This window comes from Lissotriton vulgaris, chromosome 11 (genome assembly GCF_964263255.1).
Source record: "Lissotriton vulgaris chromosome 11, aLisVul1.2, whole genome shotgun sequence".
Classification (NCBI taxonomy): Eukaryota; Metazoa; Chordata; class Amphibia; order Caudata; family Salamandridae; genus Lissotriton; species Lissotriton vulgaris.
The window spans coordinates 745293094-745315676 of NC_141699.1; the positions used below are offsets into that span (position 1 = coordinate 745293094).

Here is a 22583-nt window from a genome sequence, read left to right on the forward strand (position 1 = left end):
TATACTCACTTATATACATCAATACTCACATATACTAGATTAAAACATATGTCGTTACTAATGAAGACACTAGTGAGACAGTCATTCACTCACTAACACACACATATACACACTCATCCACCCATACAGTCCTGCACATATGCTGTCTTCAAAACACATACAAACAGTGAGTCAGTCACCAACCCCTGCAGCCACTTATACACAAAGAGAAACACTGATACAAACATTTAAATATTTAAACAATACTCGCTAATATATGTATTCACTAAGATACACGTAATAAGCCAGTTACCCAACCAATTTTTTTTTAAAAAAACATCCATTTACACACGTATTTAAACATTTATTCTTCCATCGACCTTTACAAATACATATATAAAACAAAGTTATTTTTCAGAAAGACACACATTCACTGGATGGTGTCATCAGTGATGTCATGAGTGATGTCACTGACCATGTCATGAGTGATGTAATATGTGACGTCATCAGCAGTGCATTGTACGCGCAAGTTATAGTGAGTCCGACTAACTATAACGTGGGAATTTCAATGGTTTTATATCAGTAAAATTTCCAGCTAACTATAACTGGTGTGAAACCTATGGTTTTTTCAGTGAATTTGTAAGGTTTTTTAAATGCTAATTCCTAACTATAACTGGTGTGAAACCTATGGTTTTTTCAGTGAATATATATATATATCCTGAACTCCGTTCCCACACAAGCTCGCGCTGCTTCCTCAGCCAGCAAGTAGACACCGGACACGGACCTTGAGGTACTTTACAGATTTATTTCGCAGAAAGAGTCACAGACGTTTCGGCTCAGCGGAGCCTTGATCACATGACAGCGATTGCAATGCAAGGTACACCTTTTAAAGTGCTAGTGTGTGATTAACTGAAATCACCTGTGCAAATATGTGTATAAACATAAAAGACATACTAGGCAAGGCACCCAACCACAATAATACCATTTTCTCAAAAGATGTAAAATACATTTAGAAATTATCATGTAATATACGCTAAAATAATGTTTTCAATGTTAATTAGAATCCGTAATTAGTTCTTTTGACAATCATTGTAAAATACTTTGTTTACAGTTTTCCTATATTCTAAAAATGGAGCGTCCTAATTCATAATTGGCTACAGGGGTGGTCACTGTTTAAGTAAAAAATATATAGTACTCTAAACAGTTAAAATAAACAAATCAGTTTTAAAGGAACCTTATTTACAAATACATGGTTTGCCTACCAGTTAACTCTAAATGTTGGCAAGTTTGGATTTGGACCTAAGATTAAAATGGAGGTAAATATAAAGTGCTATGTGCAAACATTATAAAGTGCAAAATCGTGCTTAAAGTGCATCATCTAAGAAAATGTGCAAATCTAGCAATACTGTGCAAATATGCATACTTCACAATTCCTAGGTCCATCTTGAAAATATTTGCAAATAAAATATTTTTCTCAACCTAATGTAAAAGTGGTAGGAGATTCAAAAAGGTTCTCAACTGCATAATGTTACAATTCGACCGTAAATACTGTATTATCCTATTATTACAAAGGATTCCAAAATCACATTACAATTCAAAAAATTTACATATAATTTGTAGCATTCACAATTATATGGGTGCCATTGTTGCCATGTCTAAGTGTTTAGTGTACAGGAGTGAGTAAAAATAAAACGGGTCTTGATGACCCAAAAACCCTGCCCTAAATAAAAAACAAAATAACAAAATAACCAATGTTAGGACCTCTGTAGTGTATTTCATCATATTGATTCCTAACCTGGTTGGAACAGTGCACAGTGTTAAAAATGATCTAAATAAATGGTTTTCCCATAGCAGCATATCAATCAGTATTAATTGGTGTGTGCTCGCAGCCCCCTCGAGGTCTGTCCCAGCAATCGCCCAGCCGGGTGACTGCCATGGACATTACTCACGGGGGGAGAGCCCACCACCCTGACATTCTTACTCAGAGCAAGCAAGTGTGGAGGTCTTCTGTCACGTTAAGCCCAAAAGGTACCTTCGTATTAAGCAGAAGAATATACTTTGTTTCTAGCTTCCTGAGCCTGGTTTCCCTATCTCCACCCCTTCTGTTGTTAATGACCGCATCGATAACCCAATATCTGAGACCATTATTATTACTCTGGTGATGATCTCTGAAAAGGCGCGCCACCGGGTATGTGCTGTCCACATTCGTTATTGCTCGCAAATGTTGTAAAATGCGTTTATGGACAGCATTCCTCGTGCTGCCCACATACTGTAATCCACATGGGCAGCGTAAAACATAAATGGCGTATTCTGTCTTACATGTTAAGACTTGGGTTATCATATGATTTTTCCCAGTGAATCCATCCTTGAATGTTTTGGTGTTTTCACCATGTGTACATGCTTTACAAACCTTGCAGTTATAGAAACCTTTGTTTTTTTGCCACCACTCTGTTTTAGCAAAGGGATCAGGATTAGTTTACACAATGTGATCCCTCAAAGAGGGGGCCCTGCTAAAGGTTAATGAAATTTGCTTAGGCAGATTACTGCCTATCACATTGTCTTTTAGCACTATAGGCCAATGCTTGTTCACTATTTTTCTAATTTGGTGATGTTGCTTAGTGAACCCCTTATTAACCTAAAACACTCAGGCTCTGTCTTTCCAGGTATAGATGTGTCTTGTCTAATGTCAGGCTCCCTGTCTGCTTTCCTGATAAGGAGCTCCTCTCTGCTTAGATTCATGGATTTCTGTATCGCTTGGTCAATCACTTTTCTGGAGTAGCCTCTCTCAAGGAATCTGTTTCTGCTTTCGTTTTGCGCCTGCTCCAGATCTGTGGGGTTGCTGCATATACGTCTTAAACGCAGCATCTCCCCATATGGGATACTGGAGATAAGATGTACTGGATGGGCACTCGCAGCATGAAGAATGCTGTTACCAGCTGTCTTTTTTCTGAATACCTTAGATTCCAAACGACCCCCCTTGATGTAGAGTTCGGCATCAAGAAATGTGACTTTCTCTTGGCTCAGAGTCGCCGTGAATCTGAGGTTAAGGGGATTGTCATTAATTTCCTCCACAAATTTAAGGGCTTCTTCATAACTTCCCCTCCATATGACGAACAAATCGCCTATAAAGCGGAACCAAGCCACTAGATTGTTCCTGGTGATGTGTTGATACCCGTAGCCAAGGACCAGCTCCTCCCAAGCTCCCATGTGCAAACATGCGTAGCTTGGAGAGAAGCTGGCCCCCATTGCTACCCCCTGCTTTTGGCGGTACAATTGTTGATTAAACAAAAAAACATTATTGGTAAGACAGAAACTTAACATATCTAGCAGCATCTTGGTGTGTTTTTCATTGCCTGGTTCCCTTCTGGAGAGGTAGTATCGTATTGCCTCCAAACCATCGCTATGTGAGATACTGGTGTATAGTGCTGTTACATCCAGTGCTATCAGCCAATCTCCTACCTGAATTTGCACTTCTTTGATCTTAACCAGAAAGTCCCCTGTGTCACGCATATATGACCCCAATTGTTGAACATAACCTTGCAAAAAATAGTCAATATAAATCGAGGTGTGTTCCAGAAGGCCCCCCCGTGCAGAAATAATTGGCCTTCCAGGTGGATGGTCGGGTCCTTATGTATTTTCGGTATGAAATACAAGATTGGGGTGACAGGGTGTTCAATCTTCAGATATTTAAATTCAGTTTCAGTGATGAGTTTGGCTGATTGCCAGTTATATATATACTAGCAGCCCGTCCCAACCTTGTCCGGGAGCAATCAGGCTTCCCTGACCCGCCTGCCCCGACATTGTCCAGAAGTCGTGGCCCCCGCCCGCCCGTCCCCCGCCTGCCCCGACCCCCGCCTGCCCCGACATTGTCTGTGGGTCCCCTTACCTCAGCCGCCGCTCCTCCCCCGCACAACCAACTCCGGCACACCAGCTTGCTATGCCAGAAAACAACACCGCAGTCACATGCTTCAGTACATTCTTTTATTTATTCAAATCCGGGCTATGACACGTTTCGGCAAGGCCCCCTGCCTTGATCACATACTGAGCCAAAATACAAGCTTAGTTTTAAGTAAACTGTTACCATCTCGTGATGACATACCTTTAGCATATTTTGGTTACTTTTCTTTATTTATCCCCTGGTTTTACTTACCGCTCTGCTGGGCTTCTGTCCCCTTACTCGCACTTAATTTGAGGAAAACACACCGCCATTCGGCGGGTCCGGGTCCCGGGGGGCGCCACCTTAGTTTGGGGTGAGTGTGTTCTTGCGCGGGCGCCATCTTGGAGCGTCCCGACGCTCGAGTTGTTCTGGGAGACGCCTATTTAAGGCGGACTCGCACTGTTACTCGTTCTGATCATTGCTGCACTAGCGCAGGTCGCGCTGCCAGCGGGCTCTGATATTTTAACCTACCTTTAGCATATTTTGGTTACTTTTCTTTATTTATCCCCTGGTTTTACTTACCGCTCTGCTGGGCTTCTGTCCCCTTACTCGCACTTAATTTGAGGAAAACACACCGCCATTCGGCGGGTCCGGGTCCCGGGGCTGGATACCTGTGGGCGCCATCTTAGTTTGGGGTGAGTGTGTTCTTGCGCGGGCGCCATCTTGGAGCGTCCCGACGCTCGAGTTGTTCTGGGAGACGCCTATTTAAGGCGGACTCGCACTTTTACTCATTCTGATCATTGCTGCACTAGCGCAGGTCGCGCTGCCAGCGGGCTCTGATATTTTAACCTACCTTTAGCATATTTTGGTTACTTTTCTTTATTTATCCCCTGGTTTTACTTACCGCTCTGCTGGGCTTCTGTCCCCTTACTCGCACTTAATTTGAGGAAAACACACCGCCATTCGGCGGGTCCGGGTCCCGGGGCTGGATACATGTGGGCGCCATCTTAGTTTGGGGTGAGTGTGTTCTTGCGCGGGCGCCATCTTGGAGTGTTTCGACGCTCGAGTTGTTCTGGGAGACGCCTATTTAAAGTCGTCCTCTCCTGCGCAGCGGGAACGCGCAGTGGGACGCCGTCGCTTAGCCGGAGTCGTGCCAGAGTCCTGCCCGTCTGCGCTCGTCCGCGTCGAGGTAGCGGGCGCGGGCTATGGACTCTGGCCTCCTGCCATTTTACCATCATGTGTAACATAGCGACACTCGGGTACGATCGCGCTGATCTCTTTTCCATAAGAGACAGTCTTCTGGCTTGCAACCATGTCCCTTTACCTCCTCTTTCGGGACCTTATGACTGCTCTTGTGGTTGTTTCTCTCTGGCCTCACCCATTGGGGTGCGCCCTGCTGAAGGGACTGCCCGTGGCACTCACACGGATTGCACCGAGCGAGAACTCAATATATGGAGCTTGAATGTTAGATCTTTGGTCAAGCACTATCAGTCACTCCGGGACATGATAGATACGGACTCTCCTGACATCATTTTTCTTACCGAAACTTGGCTGCAGGACGCTGACACTGCCATAATAAATCTAGCTTTCCCCTCTACCTATACGGTGTTTACTTTGAACCGCTCGTCTAGGGGAGGTGGTATAGCCATGGCGACTAAATCCTGCTTTCCGGCTGAGTGGAAAGCTCTGGATCTTCCTATGTGTGAAAGCGCCTCTTTTAAGGTAACGGTCAGTCATCAATTTACCTTTAGTGGCGTGCTTATCTATCGTCCACCCGGGAACGACACTGCTTTCAAGGCCGCCCTTGCTGATGTGGTTAGCTCGTTGGCTCCCAGATGTGCTAACTTTAACATAGTAGGTGACCTAAATATACACCTTGATCAGACGTCATCTCTACCCATCAGCTCCCTGTTAGCGGACCTTGAAGCGATGCAACTTAACCAACTAGTCGCCTCCCCCACCCATATAGGAGGACATATACTCGACCCCTTCTTTACCACCTTAGTTCGGGCTAGAACATCTGACCCGATGGTGGTGGGTTGGACTGACCATCTGTTGGTTAAAGTGTCATGTCCCTTAGATAACCCACAATTGAAACCCGTGGACAAACAGATCCTAAAGCGAAATTGGCGTAAACTCAAGCTGGAGGAGTTTGTCAGGATATTGGAGGCACAGCCCCTAGGCAAACCGCAGAATGTGGAACAGGGATATGAACAGTTTTGCAACTGGGTCCTTACTGCCCTCGATTCTCTTATACCTCTGCACTGGTCAAAATGTCACGCCAAAAACCGCAGCCCTTGGTATAATGAGACCCTCGCTGAGCTCAAGAGAACCTGCCGGCAAGCTGAGAGGGCCTGGAGGAAATCCTTTGATCCCTCGTTAAAATCGCTGTACTTTGCCCAGCTTAAGATATACCACAGAGCTATCTGTCAAACCCGGGCTGCTTATTATGCAGCTGAGTTTTCCAACAGCCCTAACCCTTCCAAATTAATCTTCAAGGTACTCAAAGACCTGATGGGTAAACGGGCCACCTCGCTAGAAATCTGCACGGACTCTCACTGTGAAAGTTTGGCATCCTGTTTCGTGGAGAAGGTGCAGGCAATCTACCGAGGATTTATACCATCTGTTCCCGGGGATGCTCCTAGTGATGTGAAGGTCTCGGTTTCCGAAACTCTGTCCTCCTTGCCGGCCATGTCTAATGAGGTATTTGACACTCTGAGCCTCAAAATTAAATCTGGCTCTCCCTTAGACCCGCTGAAGCCGGAGTTTTTTACCCTTCTCCCGCCTCTCTGTCGTGAGCCCATCTTGGACCTGATTAATCTCTCCCTCAGTGAGGGCGTGGTTCCTCCCTCCTGGAAGCAAGCTGTGGTCAGCCCTATTTTGAAGAAACCCAACTTAGACCCCTTGCTCCTTGAGAATTACCGGCCCATCTCCCTCCTGCCTTGGACCGCCAAGGTCACTGAGGCACACGTGAACTCCATCCTGTCTGCCCACCTCTCTCGTAATAATATTCTTGACGAGAGTCAAAATGGGTTTCGCGCACAACACAGCACTGAAACTGCTTTGCTCTTTATGATCGAGCATCTGCGGTCAGTGCTGGATGCGGGGCAGACTGCGGCGCTCCTATTGTTAGACCTGAGCGCCGCGTTCGACACGGTGTCTCATGACATTTTGATGCGGCACTTGGAGGAAGCGGGTATTGTGGGGAAGGCTCTTCAGTGGTTCCGCTCTTTCCTTTCGGACCGGTTTTTCAAAGTAGCCATTCCACCTGGCCAGTCCTCTTTCCACTCTCTGGGACTGGGAGTCCCTCAGGGCTCTGCCTTAAGCCCCACATTGTTTAACCTGTATGTGAAGCCGCTGGCCGCTGTCGTCAGGCAATGTGGCCTTACCATGACATCGTACGCCGACGACACGCAGCTGGCGGTGACACTTAGTGGGGACCCTGAGGTGACTGCGCCCAGATTCCGTGCAGGACTTATAGCTGTGGCAAGCTGGATGCGTAGCAACTGCTTACAGCTTAATGCTAAGAAAACCGAGGTCCTGATTCTAGGGAAGCAGGCGGAACTCTGGGGAGACCAGTGGTGGCCTCCCGAACTGGGGGTGTCCCCCATCCCAGCGGCCGAAGTTAAAAAATCTGGGGGTTTGGCTGGATTCCAACCTCTCTTTTACCAGCCATACAAAGAAGACAGCAGCTACCTGTTTTGGTATCCTGCGAGGACTGAGACCTGTCCTCAAATTCTTCGACCCTCCCACTCGGCAACTGGTGGTTCAGGCCTCTATCCTTTCCCGGCTGGACTACGGGAGTGCCCTGCTGCTCGGAGTTAATCAGGCTGAGGCTACTAGGCTGCAGAGGGTGCAGAACGCTGCTGCACGGGCCATTGTTGGCCTTCCGAGACGATGTTCTGTCTCTACTGTCCTGACCTCCCTTCACTGGCTTCCGGTCAGACAGAGAATCAAATTTAAGGCTCTCTGTCTGACATTTAAGATTTTGAAGCTTTCCTCTCCTCCTGCCCTCGCGGGCCTTATCTCTCCGTATGTCCCCACGCGGTCCCTCAGGTCTGAATCTCACCATCTGGCGATTAAGCCTAGGTTCAGACTGAGTAGGATGGGAGGACGCTCTTTTCGTGTTCTGCCGGTGGATCTGTGGAATTCCCTTCCTGTACATATTCGTGCCTTAAATAGCCTGACTCTTTTCAGACGCGCCATTAAAACCCACCTGTTCGCTTCTGCTAACTGTTTCCTTTCCTTTTAGTTGACCTGTTGTGTTGTGGTACTTGATCAGGCGCCAGGACGCCCCTTCGCTGGGGCAGCTGTGCGCCGAATAAAAGTTATTAACATAACATAACATAACATAGAAATAGACAATATACTACACAATCTGGAAAAGTCTGCTTTCTACAAACTCATATAATCAAGTCAGTAAATTGTTACATTTACATTTTTGTATGTTTTTTGTATTTTAGTTTTTTCTTTTTTTCAATTAGTTTTTTATTTCCACTTTTTGAACGAACTTTTATTGTACCACAATTGTAAGCCCATTATTGGTGCAAGTCCTTCATGAAATCACTGCATAATACATCGGCTGGCGTGCATATTTGATTGAGTCAATAGTCCCACAGCATAATCATAGCATTTTAAATCAGGTATGACATCAATCTTAAATCCATTAGTGTGGAATAAATTAAAGTTCAGTCAGTGTTTTAGAATTTACGTAATTCAACATTGAAAGTGCGAGTGCAGATTATTACTCTTTCCACATCAGAAGAGCAGACACTGATGTTGCATTGTAAACAATGCAACATTAAGGTGCTAGTGCAGATTTCACGTATTTGGGGCTGGATCTACCTTAACATGAGCGTCTTTGACTTTTTCCTTTTTGACTATCTACGAACTACAGGAGTTTGCATTTGTCAATTTCAAAATTGGACATACTGAATTCTAGCTCCTTCTATATAACGCGCCTTCTACATTTTAAACTTTCAACATCAGTGAAGACTATACATGTTTTTTTGCTCTCTGTATTTAGATGACCACTTTCTTTATAGTATATACTGCATGGTGTAATGCTTAATAAAACTAACTGACAACAAGGTCGGTTGAGAAACAAATCAGTAGTTGTGCTCTGTAATCAATAATTTGAAGTCCCATACCTCTCCATCTTGCCAGTTCCTTGTGGTATTTGATTTTTACCTCTAGAAGATTGCTATGCGGAACTCGCTGGTAACATTCTGTGTCTTTCAGTTGAAGCCTTGCTTCTTCGTTATATTCACACAATGGCCATAGGACTACATTGCCCCCTTTATCTGATTGCCTTATTACAATGTCCGATCTTAATCTGATTTTGTCCATGATTTTTATATAGTTCCTTTCTTCCTCTTTTGTATTTTTGTTTTAATTCTTACTGGATTCGTTGGCTAATTCCTTAAGATCCTTAATCACCTGGTCTGAGAACAGATTAATTGAGTCTTTGGGAAGAATTGGTATAAAGTTTGATTTCTTTTTGAATTCGGTTGTGCGCGTTCCATAAATGGCCAAATCCAACCTGTCAGCAGTATCTTTGCAAGATATTTCCATGCCTGGATTTTCATTGTTCCTCTCCATTTTATCCACGTCTCTGAGTAGATTTATATCATCTACTACTAGGTTGCTGATAGTCCCTTGCTCCAGACTCTCCTTCATCCGGTTCTTTCTACTGGTTGATTATTATAGAAATTCCTTTATTTTCTTTTCTTACTAACTTAAAAAAATTGATTTGAGTCTGTGCATAGTTGAAATTAGTTTGTCTGCAGTTTGACAAACCTAGTGATAGAATATTTATCTCAATCTCAGATAGGACTAGGTCAGATACGTTTATTACGGGGATGGTTGTTTTTATTTGTTTCGTTTGTTGTCCTTCGTTTTGACCCCTGACCGCAGCTCCATACTTTCTCCTTCTTCTCTTTAGTTTCCTTTGTATCCCTGGCCTCATCCCCTTCTTGGTGGTCTTTGTCTGGCGTTGATGGTCTGATCCAGACCTAAAAAACACATTTCTTCAATTACAGTTGAGGGTTTATCCATATTGCCCATTGTTCTTCCACCTTCCTCGAGGTCTGTTTGTACCTCAGAGCTCCATTCTGAGCTTGTGTCTGCCATCTTCTTTCTTTCATTATTTTTACTTGCTGAGACTGGGTTACTGGATAATTTTTGTCGGCGCAGGGTATCGAACCGTCTCTTAAAGGTGAAAATCTGTCCCCTTTGATAGTCTAAGCGATCCCTGGTGAATTTGTTTGGTTTTCTTTCTTTAATTGTTTTTTCACATTTACTTAGTGTGGTTTCTAGGTCTTTTTCAAATTTGCCAATCACTTGAGGATTTGTCAGATTATTTAATTGTTGTTGGAGATGTTTGATTTCATCTAGGATATTTTCTCTATGTTTTTTAGCCTGTTTGACTAAGATCCGCATCATGTTGTTTGAGTACTCTACGATGTTATTTGCCCACTCTTGTAGCATCTCTGGGTCAAAGTTTTCGAAGGGAGGGGCAATCAGGATCCTTAGACCACGAGGGACTCTTCCAACCTCAAGGTATTTATCCAGGGATCGGATTTCCCATCACTTGGAGATTTCAGTGCGCCAGAGTTTTTCTAGTTTGCGCATGATTGACTGTGCATCATTGCTTTGTGTACCACTTTCTGCTGACAAATCTTTATTCAAACCTCTAGTTCCTGGTCACTCCTTATCAAAAAAATGGCTCTCACAGTCTTCTCACGTAGTCTCACCGAATCCTCCATTATGGGTGTTTGTTACTTTAAGAAGTGAGTCTGTCTCTTTAAATGGCTGCTCAACAACGCCCGACAGTGTTTCTGTTGTCAGGCACAAGCCCTTCGTGTATCCTTCTTCTTTTATGATATATATGCTCTGACTTGCCCCCTAGGACGCACTCTGCATCCAAGGGCACCTTTCCCCCTTTATGCCTCGTATCTTCTGCCCGTTTGACTGCATGGATGCTTACCTGTTTCCAGGCTTCTTCCGACGCTCCATCTGCGGGAGCACTTCCGCCCAAGTCTCCGCAGTTTCAGCAGCCTCAGTCGTCTTCTGGGGGGTGGGTTGCGGGGGTGGGCACACGGACAGCCAGAACTGCCAAGTCTCTGTGGGGCTCTGATCAAGGGCGAGTCGTAGATGCCGCTCTCCGCGCAGCGGCTCAAGGTCCACAATCAACTCCCGCAGACTAGCTTGCTATGCCAGAAAATGACACCGCAGTCACAGGCTTCAGTATATTCTTTTATTTATTCAAATCCAGGCTATGACGCGTTTCGGCAGAGTCCCCTGCCTTGATCACATACTGAGCCAAAATACAAGCTTATTTTTAAGTACACTGTGTTTTTTATCACAACTTTCTCCAATGACTCCTCAATGATTCAGAATATCATGAGTCGACATTAAAAATTTTGAAAACAGACGGGGTCATTGGTAAGCAACTTCCACCCATCCTAAAATCACCTACAGAAGGAACAGATCCCTAAAAGATACCCTGATACACAGCCACTTTGACACCATTCCAAGATCCCCCCTGACTCGGAAACCTTACTGGGTTTTCCCCTTGTCAAAATTGCAAGGCTTGCCATTCAAGTCACAAAGTTACCAGTTACGAAATTCCAGGTACTGGTAAAGTGAGAAAAATTAACAAATTTCTCACGTGCACAAGTCCATTTTGTGTATATTGTCTCGAATGTCCTTGCAAACTTTATTATGTCGGGAGTTCAATTCATCCTGTAAAAAAGCGAATCTTGAAACATGCCAGAGCAATTGAGCATAATGACCCGAATTACCCTGTTGCGAGACACTTCGCATTGAAACACAACAGTGACCGCAATCTCCTCAAATTCCATTGTTTGGATCAAATACCTCCGAAAGATCGTGGAGGGAACAGAGAGTCACAAATGAGAAAACTTGAGTCGAGGTTTATCATAGACCTTCGGACGAAATTTCCGCTAGGATTAAATACAGTGGAAGAGTTAGCCAGTCATCTAGGCTAATTAATACGTGACTCTTAACATCTATTACTGTTTACAGGTTGCAAGAAAAAATCAGAAATGTTATACTGTATATTTTGTTTTTTTACTGTTTCTGTGGATGACTTTTTATTGAAGTATATGAATGATATATTTATGAATTTTTCCTATAATTTGGATAGCCCATCCAGGGCTTAACAACTTATGTTTGCTGCAAAAATGCTATATAATTTAAGCATTATGGCAACCACTATAAGATGGCCGCCGTGTTTATTATGAATTTGGTCTCTCTTTTGTGTTGATTGAACATCAGATTGACGTCAATTTCTATCTTTATCACCTGGTTGACTGAGGAGGAATGGCTGCAGAGTTCCACGCCTCTGTGTAGCCGCCCGTGACTCGTGACCCATGGCCCGCCTCTGAGATTGTGAGTCGCTTGCAGGCTGTTGGTCCGGGATGGTGAAACGCTAGCAGGCTGCTTCGTGAGGATGAAAGACGAAACGCCAGCAGGTCGCAGCTCTGGGTAACTCTGTGTGCCGTGTGCCTCGGATTCTCTGTGTGCTGAAAAGGATCCATGGTTGCTGCTTCGTGCTTATTGCTTCATGATGGTGAAATTCTAGCTGCAGGCTGCCCCGTGAAGACGAAACGCTAGCACACTAGCACGCTGCAGCTGCGTGTAACTCTGTGCGCTGCGCGTTTTCCGTGTGCTGGAAAGAAGGAAAGGCACGGTAATTGCAAGATCTGAGTTCCGCTTCCTTCTTAATTCGGATTTTGTCCTGCGAAAGAACTCCTGACACTTTGGGTGCTTCGCATCTCTCCGTGGGCTGGAAGGAAGGAAAGGCACGATAATTTCAGGATCTGAGCTCTGCTCCCTGCTAAATCCGGATTTTGCCCTGCGAAAGGAATTGCTGACACGAATCACTCTCAAAGGTAGGCTTGGCACGCTAGCGGTCTAACCTGTTGGAGTGTTGCTGGTGTGCAGCTAGCAGGAGGGGGGGCCTCCGAGTCTGCAAATCAGTGAGTCATTACATCGGCTGGCCAGGGAGGTGGCCAGTTAGCTGAAACAGGCTGGTTTAAAAGGGGAAAGGACGGTGTGTAAAACCGGGAGGTTCTATAAGTCAGCAGTGTGGATACTTAGCTGGTGGTTACCTATTCAAACTGTTCTTGCTGTCAGTAAATCGTTTCTTTAAATAAATAAGGCTTATAAAAGAATTTAAAAAAGGAAAAAAATACTCTTTTGAGAATTTAAATGGGTAAACCACAGAAGGAGGGTGATGACACAGTCAAGCTTAGCAGAGTGGAAGCAGCTGCACGTCAGAAAGCTAAAACACGCCTTGCCTTAGCTAGGAAGGCTGAGCGCAAGACTGCCAAAGACAGAAATAAAGATGGAAATAGGGTTGAGAACTCTACATTGGAAGATTCTACACCTGAGTCATCAGAGGTTGAATCGCTTCCCCTGGCTTCTCTACAAGATGATCAGCGTAAGGCAGTAGCTGAGGGGGGTAATATAGATGGCATTAATATCATAGACTCTCTGCCCCTGCCTGAGGAGGATGCTCAAGTGCTAATCCCTAAAACTTCATTGGTTCCTGCCCTAGCAGTGCCCCCGGCAGAAGAGAAGAGCGGTGTTGGGGGGGTGTGGTGCTGGAGGAAAGGAGGTGAAAGATTTTCCACTTTTTGTAAAAAAAAACAACTCCAAAAACCCTTCCCTCTCCTCAAGTCGCCACTACCTCGGTGGCATCGCCCCTGAGAACATCTGCTACGGATCCCGGAATGACTGAAACTTTACCTCAAATCACGCTTCCCTTAGCAGATGCGACAGTAAATGAGGGAGTATTCACCCTAGATATAACTCCCGGTCCTGAAGAAACGGCAGGAACAACAGGATTTGATGCTACCCTTTCCGGCTCGGAAAAGAGATCTGAAGAGAGATATCAGCTAGATATTCGCGAAATGCTCAATTTAATTCTTGATGAGATCCGCGAAATTAAAAACAATCAGCAAGTGGAGATAGCTGCCCTTCATGCTAGAATGGACAAGCTTGAGGAGTTAACGGTATCACTCCCTAATCGAGTAGTGGAAGCGGAATCCAGGATCTCAGCTCTGGAAGATCAAATGGGACTGGTATCAGTAGCAACTAGAGAGGCCACTAAGAGGAGGATCACCATGGAAAACAAACTTGAGGAGTTGGAAAACCACTCTCGCAGGTCTAATCTGAGAATTGTGGGAGTCCCTGAAGGGACAGAAGGCCCCGACACAGTACAATGGGCTAACTCCTTTATCCAAAAGGTAGTTCTTCCAGAGTTCGAAGGGGACTTGACGATCACAAGGGCCCATAGAGTACCAGCACAGCGTTTCGCGAACTCTCCATTTCCAAGAACAATCTTACTGAACTTTGCGGACTTCAAAGAACGAATCCTCTCAAGGGCATATCAACAACGTCAATTCAATGTTTCTGAGACGGCAAAATGCGGAATATTTATGGACATGACAGCAGCAGCGGCCAGAAGAAGAAAAGAATTTGTAAAATTGTTGCAACTATTTAAAGCTAATGGCGCCCAGGCTTCGATTGCACAACAATCAAAGTTAAAGGTTCTTGTCAAAGGAAAATTTTTCCTGTTTACTGATTTAGAGGAGGCTCAAACTCTTCTCAACGAGATCTCTGCAAGGGCTTAGCTTTGAAGATGAGGGAGAAAAGTATGGGGAAATGGAAATAAAAAAAAATATATAGAGAAGGAATCTGAATTATAACTTGAAAATTGCCACATCAGGTTTGAAAAAAAAAAGGGGGAAAAAAAGAGGGAAAATAAATGAACGAAAAACAATAAAAAAAAGTGGAATAACAGAGGTGGGTGCACTGGGTTACTGAGTCACACCAGGGTGTAAGAAGAAGACACCCGAAAAAGAAGCTGAGGGATGGGGGCAGCGTGGCCTGGAAGGGGGTTCCCGCATCCCTGGGAGTGGTTAGGGTGGGGGGGGGGAAGCAGCAAAAAAATACAAGTACAGTAGGGTTGTTATTTTGATTTTCAATTTTGGCTGGTACAGATTATGTATAAATATACTTAAACGTAGTGACGAGTCTTGATTCATGTAAAATCCTGTCCATCAATGCGAATAGGCTACTTAATAAACAGAAATACGGCTCGCTGTTGAAATGGACAATAGCCCTAAATCCCCAGGTGGTCTTCCTACAGGAAACACACCTGAAGACCAATTCTCCAAAGCTGTTTCTGCCTAGATATTTCTCGTATGGGTTTTTTTCCTCAGCAGGGGTCGCCCAGAGGGGAGTTGCTATCTATCTCGCAAGGAGTCTTCCTTGGGAAGTTATGCAGGTGCGAAGTGACTCTAAAGGCAGATGGCTCTGGGTGGTAGTAAAACTGTTGGGGAAAGTATTACATTTTGTAAATTACTATGGTCCAATATTTGATGATATTTCGTCCCTGGCGGAAATTAGTGAAATCTTGAGGGGCATTCCAGGACAAATTGTAATAGGAGGCGACTTTAATTATATCCAAGATTTAAAAAGGGACACCTCTAACAAAAATAAGAAGCAGCTTAAACCAAAGACAAAAGGGGTCCTGGAAGCTCTTATGACAGAATACCAACTACGGGATTCCTGGCGCTCCCTTAATCCCAATACAGATTCTTTTACTTGTTATTCTAATAGATTTCACACTGCCTCTAGAATAGATTTCTTTTTAACTCCTACTTCAAATTGTTAATGCTTGGATAGGTTGCAACCCTTTTTCAGACCATGGGAGAATTGAAGTTGAACTGATGGTAGAAGGCACAAAAAAGGAACGCTCCAGGTGGCAGATGGATCGCACCCTTTTACAGAATTTGGAGTGGGTGGAGGGTTTTAAAGAATGGATAAAACAATTTTTTCTAGTAAATAAAGATTCAGCGGAGCCTTTCTCTAAATGGGGAGCATTTAAAGCAGCAGCCAGGGGGCAAATGATAGCATTTTCCAGTAATAAGGCAAAAGTTCGTAAGGAACAAATAGCTGCCCTTCAGAGAGCCGCTGAGAAAGAATATGCGCTAAAGCTCAACCGATTGCCTAATAAATGGGAAGAAGCAAAAGCATCGCTTAGAGATTTCTTCACCCATGAAGAGATAAATAGCTCGAAGGCCTTTCAGCAAAGGCTTTATGAGGAGAGTCAATTGATGGGAAAGCTCCTGGCTAATTCAATTAGAAAAAAACAAGAATCTTCCATCATTGTAAACATTCTAGATCCTCGGGGTGGAATAGAGACTCGGAGCGAGGAGATTGTGAAAGTGTTCCTTGATCATTATGAGAGAATTTACTCCACAGATATTCAGGTGGAGGGAACACTGATCAAGGAATATTTCGAAAACTTAGATATTCCCAAGATTTCCGATTTTAGGAGGAATCAATTAAGCAGTGACATAAGCATATTGGAAATACAAAATAGTATAAAAGCAACAGCAGGAGCTAAAGTATCAGGCATGGATGGGTTCCCGATTGAATTTTATAAGGTATTTTTAAAGGAACTGGTGGATCCCTTGAAAAATTTATTTAACTATATCAGAATAGGCGGCAAGGTTCCCTCTGAGTTTAAAGAATCTACTATTATCAGCTTTGTAAAGAAAGACAAGAATCCAGAGGAGGTAAATTCTTATAGACCAATTAGTCTACTGAATTCGGACTATAAGGTTTTTATGAAAATTTGGGCCCTAAGATTTGTGTCTGGAGCACAGGAAGTAATCCATCAAGATCAGACAGGGTTTATAGCTGGTAGATCCATGGCAGCGAACACAGAATATTTGATACAAGCCTTCGATTTTTTTAATATGAATTCAACTTCTGCATGTATCTTAATGATTGATGCAGAAAAGGCATTTGATTTAGTTAACTGGTCAGCGTTATTTTTTTCTTTGGGTTGTTTTGGATTCCCGGCCCCGATTATTAGTATGCTACAGAACATTTATGAAGGGGCATCAGCTCAGGTTATAGTCAACACCAGGCAAGCAGGGAAGATTAAAATAAATCGAGGAACTAGGCAAGGTTGCCCTCTATCTCCCCTGCTTTTTACCTTTTTTATTGAACCGTTGGTTATAAAAATAAGGAATAACGATGCAATAATAACCCCTATCGGTGGAATGTCAAAGCTAAAATTGTTTGCCGACGATATTGTTCTGTATTTAGCTTCTGAAAAAGAAAACATTTTACATCTTATGAAAGAGTTTAAGGAATACGAGAAGATTGGGGGTTATAAGATCAATGAGAAAAAAAACGGAAGTTCTTATTTTAAATTCTAATTTAGATTTCTTCCACCACATCTTCAGTCTCAAGCAGAAAAATGGGATCCAATAAGATATTTAGGAATTTATGTGACTAGGGACTATCAAGATCTTTTTAGGTTGAATTATATTAAGATGAAAAACAAAATAAAGAACATGCTGGAACAATGGGATGCATTTCCCCTGACTTTGATTGGTAGAGTTGCACTGATAAAGATGAATATACTCCCTTCGGTTTTATTTCTTTTTAGTAATATTCCAATAAAAGTTAATATGGCCTTTTTTAATGAACTTGAATCTATAATGAGAAAATTCATCTGGAATAAAAAGGCCTCAAGAGTTAAGCTCTCTGTGGTACAACTTTCTTTAAATCAAGGTGGGCTAGCTCTCCCCCATTTTAAAATATACTACGGAATAGCCCTTTTCGATATTTTGACAGGTCTTTTAAGTACCAGGCAGACAAGAGACAATTTCTTTTTAGATAAAATGCTACAGGAAGCAGGCTCTCAAATTTTTTTCTTTTTAAAAACTGCAAAATTGTCTAAAAAAACAAGATACAAGACACTACTAGTGTACTCCTCAAGACTGCAGCTTTTAAATAAAAAATGTGGTTCAGATGGATCTAGTTGTTTGAAATTGCTAGAATGTGGTAAAATGGGACTCAAGATATCTCAGAACCATCTGCTACAATGGGAATTAGCAGGATTTTGTGAAATAAGACACTTATTTTCTCAACATAAGATAATTAGCTGGCAAACAGTGGTAGATAGAGCACATCCTAGGCGGCTTATGTTTTTTGACTATTTACAACTGGTTTATCTGATAAGAAAAGAGATAGGGGGCTCTGACACTTTACCCAATGTCTTGTTAACAGCCTTATACGAGGAAAAACATAAGGGTATAGGATTCTGGTACAAAAGGCTACTCCCTTCAGGACCTCCTCAGGTAATCCTTAATCATTTAGATAGAATAAGCCAAACGACACAGTGCGTTTTGTCAGACAAAGACTGGGAAGTAATAAGTCAATTAGGAAATAAAGCACTCCGGGCAGCTAATTACAAACGCATGTCATTTCTCTCCCGCTGGATGGCGTATTACACCCCGGAGGCCTTGCATAGAATATTCCCTGAATATGAGAATAAATGGTTTAGATGCAAAACTAATGGCCAGGGTGGCTGGCATCATATTTTTTTTTCTTGTCCTAAACTAGAATCTTTTTGGAAGGGGATTTTTAATGACATGGAACTGGCAACCGGGAAAACACTGCTACCGGAAGCAGAAGTGGCCCTTTTTGGCATCAGTAAAGACAGGAATAGGTTTAATAACTCTGAAGAAGCATTTATTTTTATTTCTTCTATTGTAGCACGGTCTATGATTTTACAAAATTGGAAATCTGAGGTAACCCCATGTCAAATAAAATGGGTCAATAAAATGAAAAGAACAAGCAATTTTGAGAGAGCTTATGCAGGCAGGGTAGGTGCGATCAAAAGATTTGAAAGGAATTGGAAATATTTAGAGAAGTTGGAATTTATAAAAGGAAATTGATAGCATACTATTGTTCTACACTAGCTGCTAATGCACTCGTTGCACTTTATTCAGTCATTTTGCACTTTATTGCAATAGCACTTTAATAATTGAATAATAACTTTGCTGTTTAAATTGGTGGGTTTTGTATTCTATTGTACTCTATTGTACTAGCATTTTAAGAATCTTATAGTATTACCGATATATATTTTTTGCACTGTCACTTTAGAATCATATTATTATTAAATTGGATGTTTTTTGTATTTTAAATTAGTAGGGCTTTAGGAACTGTAATAGAAAATTGAATGTTTTATCTAGCCTTCCTTGTATTTTGTCAATTTTGCACTTTCTTGCTCTAGCACTTTAATATTGCTATAGCATCTATACAGTTATTGTTGACGCATTGATTAACTGCTTGCCTTACACCATTTTGTTCTAGCACTTTAAGATTGGTCCATCTAGGTTTTAGTCATTAGTAATGAATTTGTCATGTTTGTCTTTGATATACTGAATCGAAATTTCATCTAAAATCAAAGAATCAAATGTACCAATGTCCTCCTACTGTCTTGTTCAATAAAAAAAAAGATAAAAAAAATTCTATCTTTATTTAAATGCACATGAAACTAATGCGAGTGACAGCAGACGAAGGCGCGATGCCGAAACGCGTTCTGTTGAATCGTTGAATTAAACATTGAACTTTACCAAATGAGTTTTGGAGTTGTGGAGTGCCATCAATCCTTTGCCTCTGGAAGGGAATTTATATATATATATATATATATATATATATATATATTTATATTTTTTTTTCCCGGGGTCCTACTCCCATAGTCGGGTGGCGCGTTCGTTCGGCGAACCCATCAGCCGAAAATTTAATTCAATTCCCAGTGTGCCTGAAAGCAACACGCGCACTCGGAAGTAAAGATGCTCAAAGTTCTTTATTTCTCAGTTAATCGTTACGCGTTTCGACACCCAAGTGTGTCTTGATCACACGATACCTAAACAAGACATCTTTGCTTTCTTAAATAAACAAACACAAGAGTGAAGCAAGTTTCATAGACATAGACAACGTGCTAGTGGTTGTATTGTGACCAGCGTATTCTGGATCCGCCATTTTAAGCTAGTGTCTCTCTTACTGCTTATTGGGCTGTTTACCATGGGTTGCATATATATACAGTTATATTATGTACCAATAGCCATGTTTTTATAACGTAATACACCATTCAACCGAAGTTATTTAGGTACTACAATGCTGGACATAAATGTTGCCAGGGACTTACAAAAATGACAATTATTATCATTTGATCATTCTCAGATCCATGTGATGCGTTTACATATGCAGGTCTAGTGCCTGTTACATGTACGCGTTGCTGTCATCAAGATATATTACATTTCCATATATCTAAAAATTAATCCGGACTAGTGCCAGGATCCCTTAAGTCTAGTGCCCAGGTCAAGTACCCCTATGTCATCTTAATGTTTACATCAGGGGTGTCTCCCTGTCACATCATGCTTGTGTCTATCAATATACGAGCAAAAGTCTCAAGAACAAGAATTCAGAGGTTCGAGTCCTGAAAAATGTCCAAAGTATAACAGTGAAAAAAGTGGAAAAAATGCCCAAAAATAAGATAAGTGAATTTCTTATCTTAACCCAGTGCCGTGACTTCCTCATTCGCCGAAAAAAAGGGTAGGGAAGATGTGCAGTGCATGAAAAAAGTGATTTCTCCCTTCCTTTTCTCCTGGAAAAGACAATAAAATATGCATTAAAATGTTGCTCAAGAAATTAATAAACATTCAATTCACCAACTATACAGTATACTTCAACCGTTTATGCTTCATAAGGCCTATTCATCATATAAGTGAGTTGCAAGTTCCTCATCCTGATTGTGACCCCCAGGGAATTTACTTTCTAGCTCCATGATCCATTTGGATTCTCGTTTTCTCAGCGCTAGAGTCCTATTTCCTCCTCTCTTACCCACATTGACTTGTTCCACAGCAAAATATCTAAGCATCCCATTATTAGATTGGTGGAACTCTTGGGAATGCCTGGCAACCGGATATCTTACATCCACATTAGTTATTGCTCTTTGATGTTCTTGTATGCGTTTCTTGGCCATACAGGTAGTGCTGCCCACATATCGTTTATTGCACGGACATACCAGGACATATACAACAAAACTTGTGTTGCAAGTGAGAAACTGTTTTATCATGCGTGTTTCTTTTTGTCCCGGGATGTTAACCTCTTTAACCATGTAGCTAGATTTACAGGCTATACAGTGCCCGCATGGATAGAATCCTTTCAGGCCCTGTATATGTTGTTTTTTGGTATCAGAGACATCTCCCTTCACTAGGATATCTCTGAGGTTCCGCCCTCTTCTGTAGGTGATGAGTGGTCTGTCTGTGATCCCAGAGCCTATTATGTTGTCAGACTTAAGGATATTCCAGTTATCTGCAAGTATTTTTCTGACCTTATCTGATCTTTGATGGTATGTGGTTATTATCCTGGTTTTAGTGGTTTCATTGTCTTTATCAAGTTTGGGGGTGAGTGTTTCTGTTCTCTCTATACCTTCAGCTTTTTTCACAGCTTTGCTCAACACCCATTCTGGGTAACCGCTCTCACGAAATCTGGATAACATGCATTCCTGTTCTCTGGCAAACCCCTCTTGGTTGCTACAATTTCTCTTCGCTCTAAGAAGTTCCCCATAAGGGATGCTCCATTTCAGTGGGTCAGGGTGTGCACTGAGAGCATGCAACAGGCTATTCCCAGCCGTTTCCTTCCGATGAAGTTTGGTGATAAGTTTTATATATATATATATGTATATATATATATATATATATATATATATATATATATATATATATATATATATATATATATATATATATATATATATATATATATATATATATACACATACATATATATACACATACATATATATACATATAGCATGTGAATCTATGAAAGATCCAATACTGGAGAAGAAATTAAGTTACTTACCTGTAACTGTGGCTCTCCAGTTTTGGTAGCTTTTATAAATTCACATGTGGCCCACCTTCCTCCCCATGGAGGCTCCCCAGTTTTTCTCATGTGTTTACTTACGTATATATAGGTATATCTCACTTGTGCTAAAAAATCTGAGAGTCTGAAGCCTCTGTGGTGAACGTTCTAAAGGGTGCTGGGAACTGATTGGTTGAACTTTGGGCTATTTCAAATGACTCTGATAAGCTAATAAAGTAAATGTACTCTGCAATAACTTCAGTGTAAATAAAGTTGTACCTACTGCTTTATATGTACCGCAGGACTCCCACTGCGATGACTGAGAATGATTCAAGCGTACAGTTAAGTAACTTATTTTCTTTAGTCACCGGATTTTGATTATTTTTCAGTCTCGCTTAGGCAAGGCTTGCCCTGTCTCTTCGAGACCTGTTGTGTTCTGCATATGGGCTTTATGCTCTGCCCATTTTCCTCCCATGTATTTTATTGGCTCCTGTGAATGTCTTTTCAAAATGTTTTTTTTTCCATTGGTTAATTTGTTTATTAGTCCCTTCTTAGAAACCTCCCTTTCCCCTGTTGTAACCTCCTATAAGGACTGCCCCTGTTACATGTGTTGTTTCTCAGTATGTGTTATTTACACTTTGTGAGCACTACTTTCTTAATGACTTTCTCCTAGCTGCTGCTGCAGGCACAACACACTCTCCTGCTACCACAAAGCAGAGTCCATGTGTTTTCCTTGCTCAGTGTGGTGCTTGATCATGGACGCCATGCTTTATCTTTTAAAGACGCTCCCTCCCCTTCTTGCTCCATCCCGGCATCTACATGGTATCGCTATTTTGGTTTTTTAAGCAGTTCCCACGCCGTGGTTTATCTTTAACAATGGCAGCCGAGCGCCTTTCTTTTCTTATGCGCGGCTCGCCAACCTCTTTTTTAAAAATATTGTATCTTTTTTTAAACA

General features: G+C 42.2%; 1 protein-coding gene across 3 annotated transcripts in view; it reads left to right on the top strand.

The window, feature by feature from the left end:
* Nucleotides 1–22583, top strand: part of PPP2R3A (protein phosphatase 2 regulatory subunit B''alpha) — a 1213285-nt gene that overhangs the window by 1028082 nt on the left and 162620 nt on the right. The gene's annotated exons all lie outside the window — the stretch shown is intronic.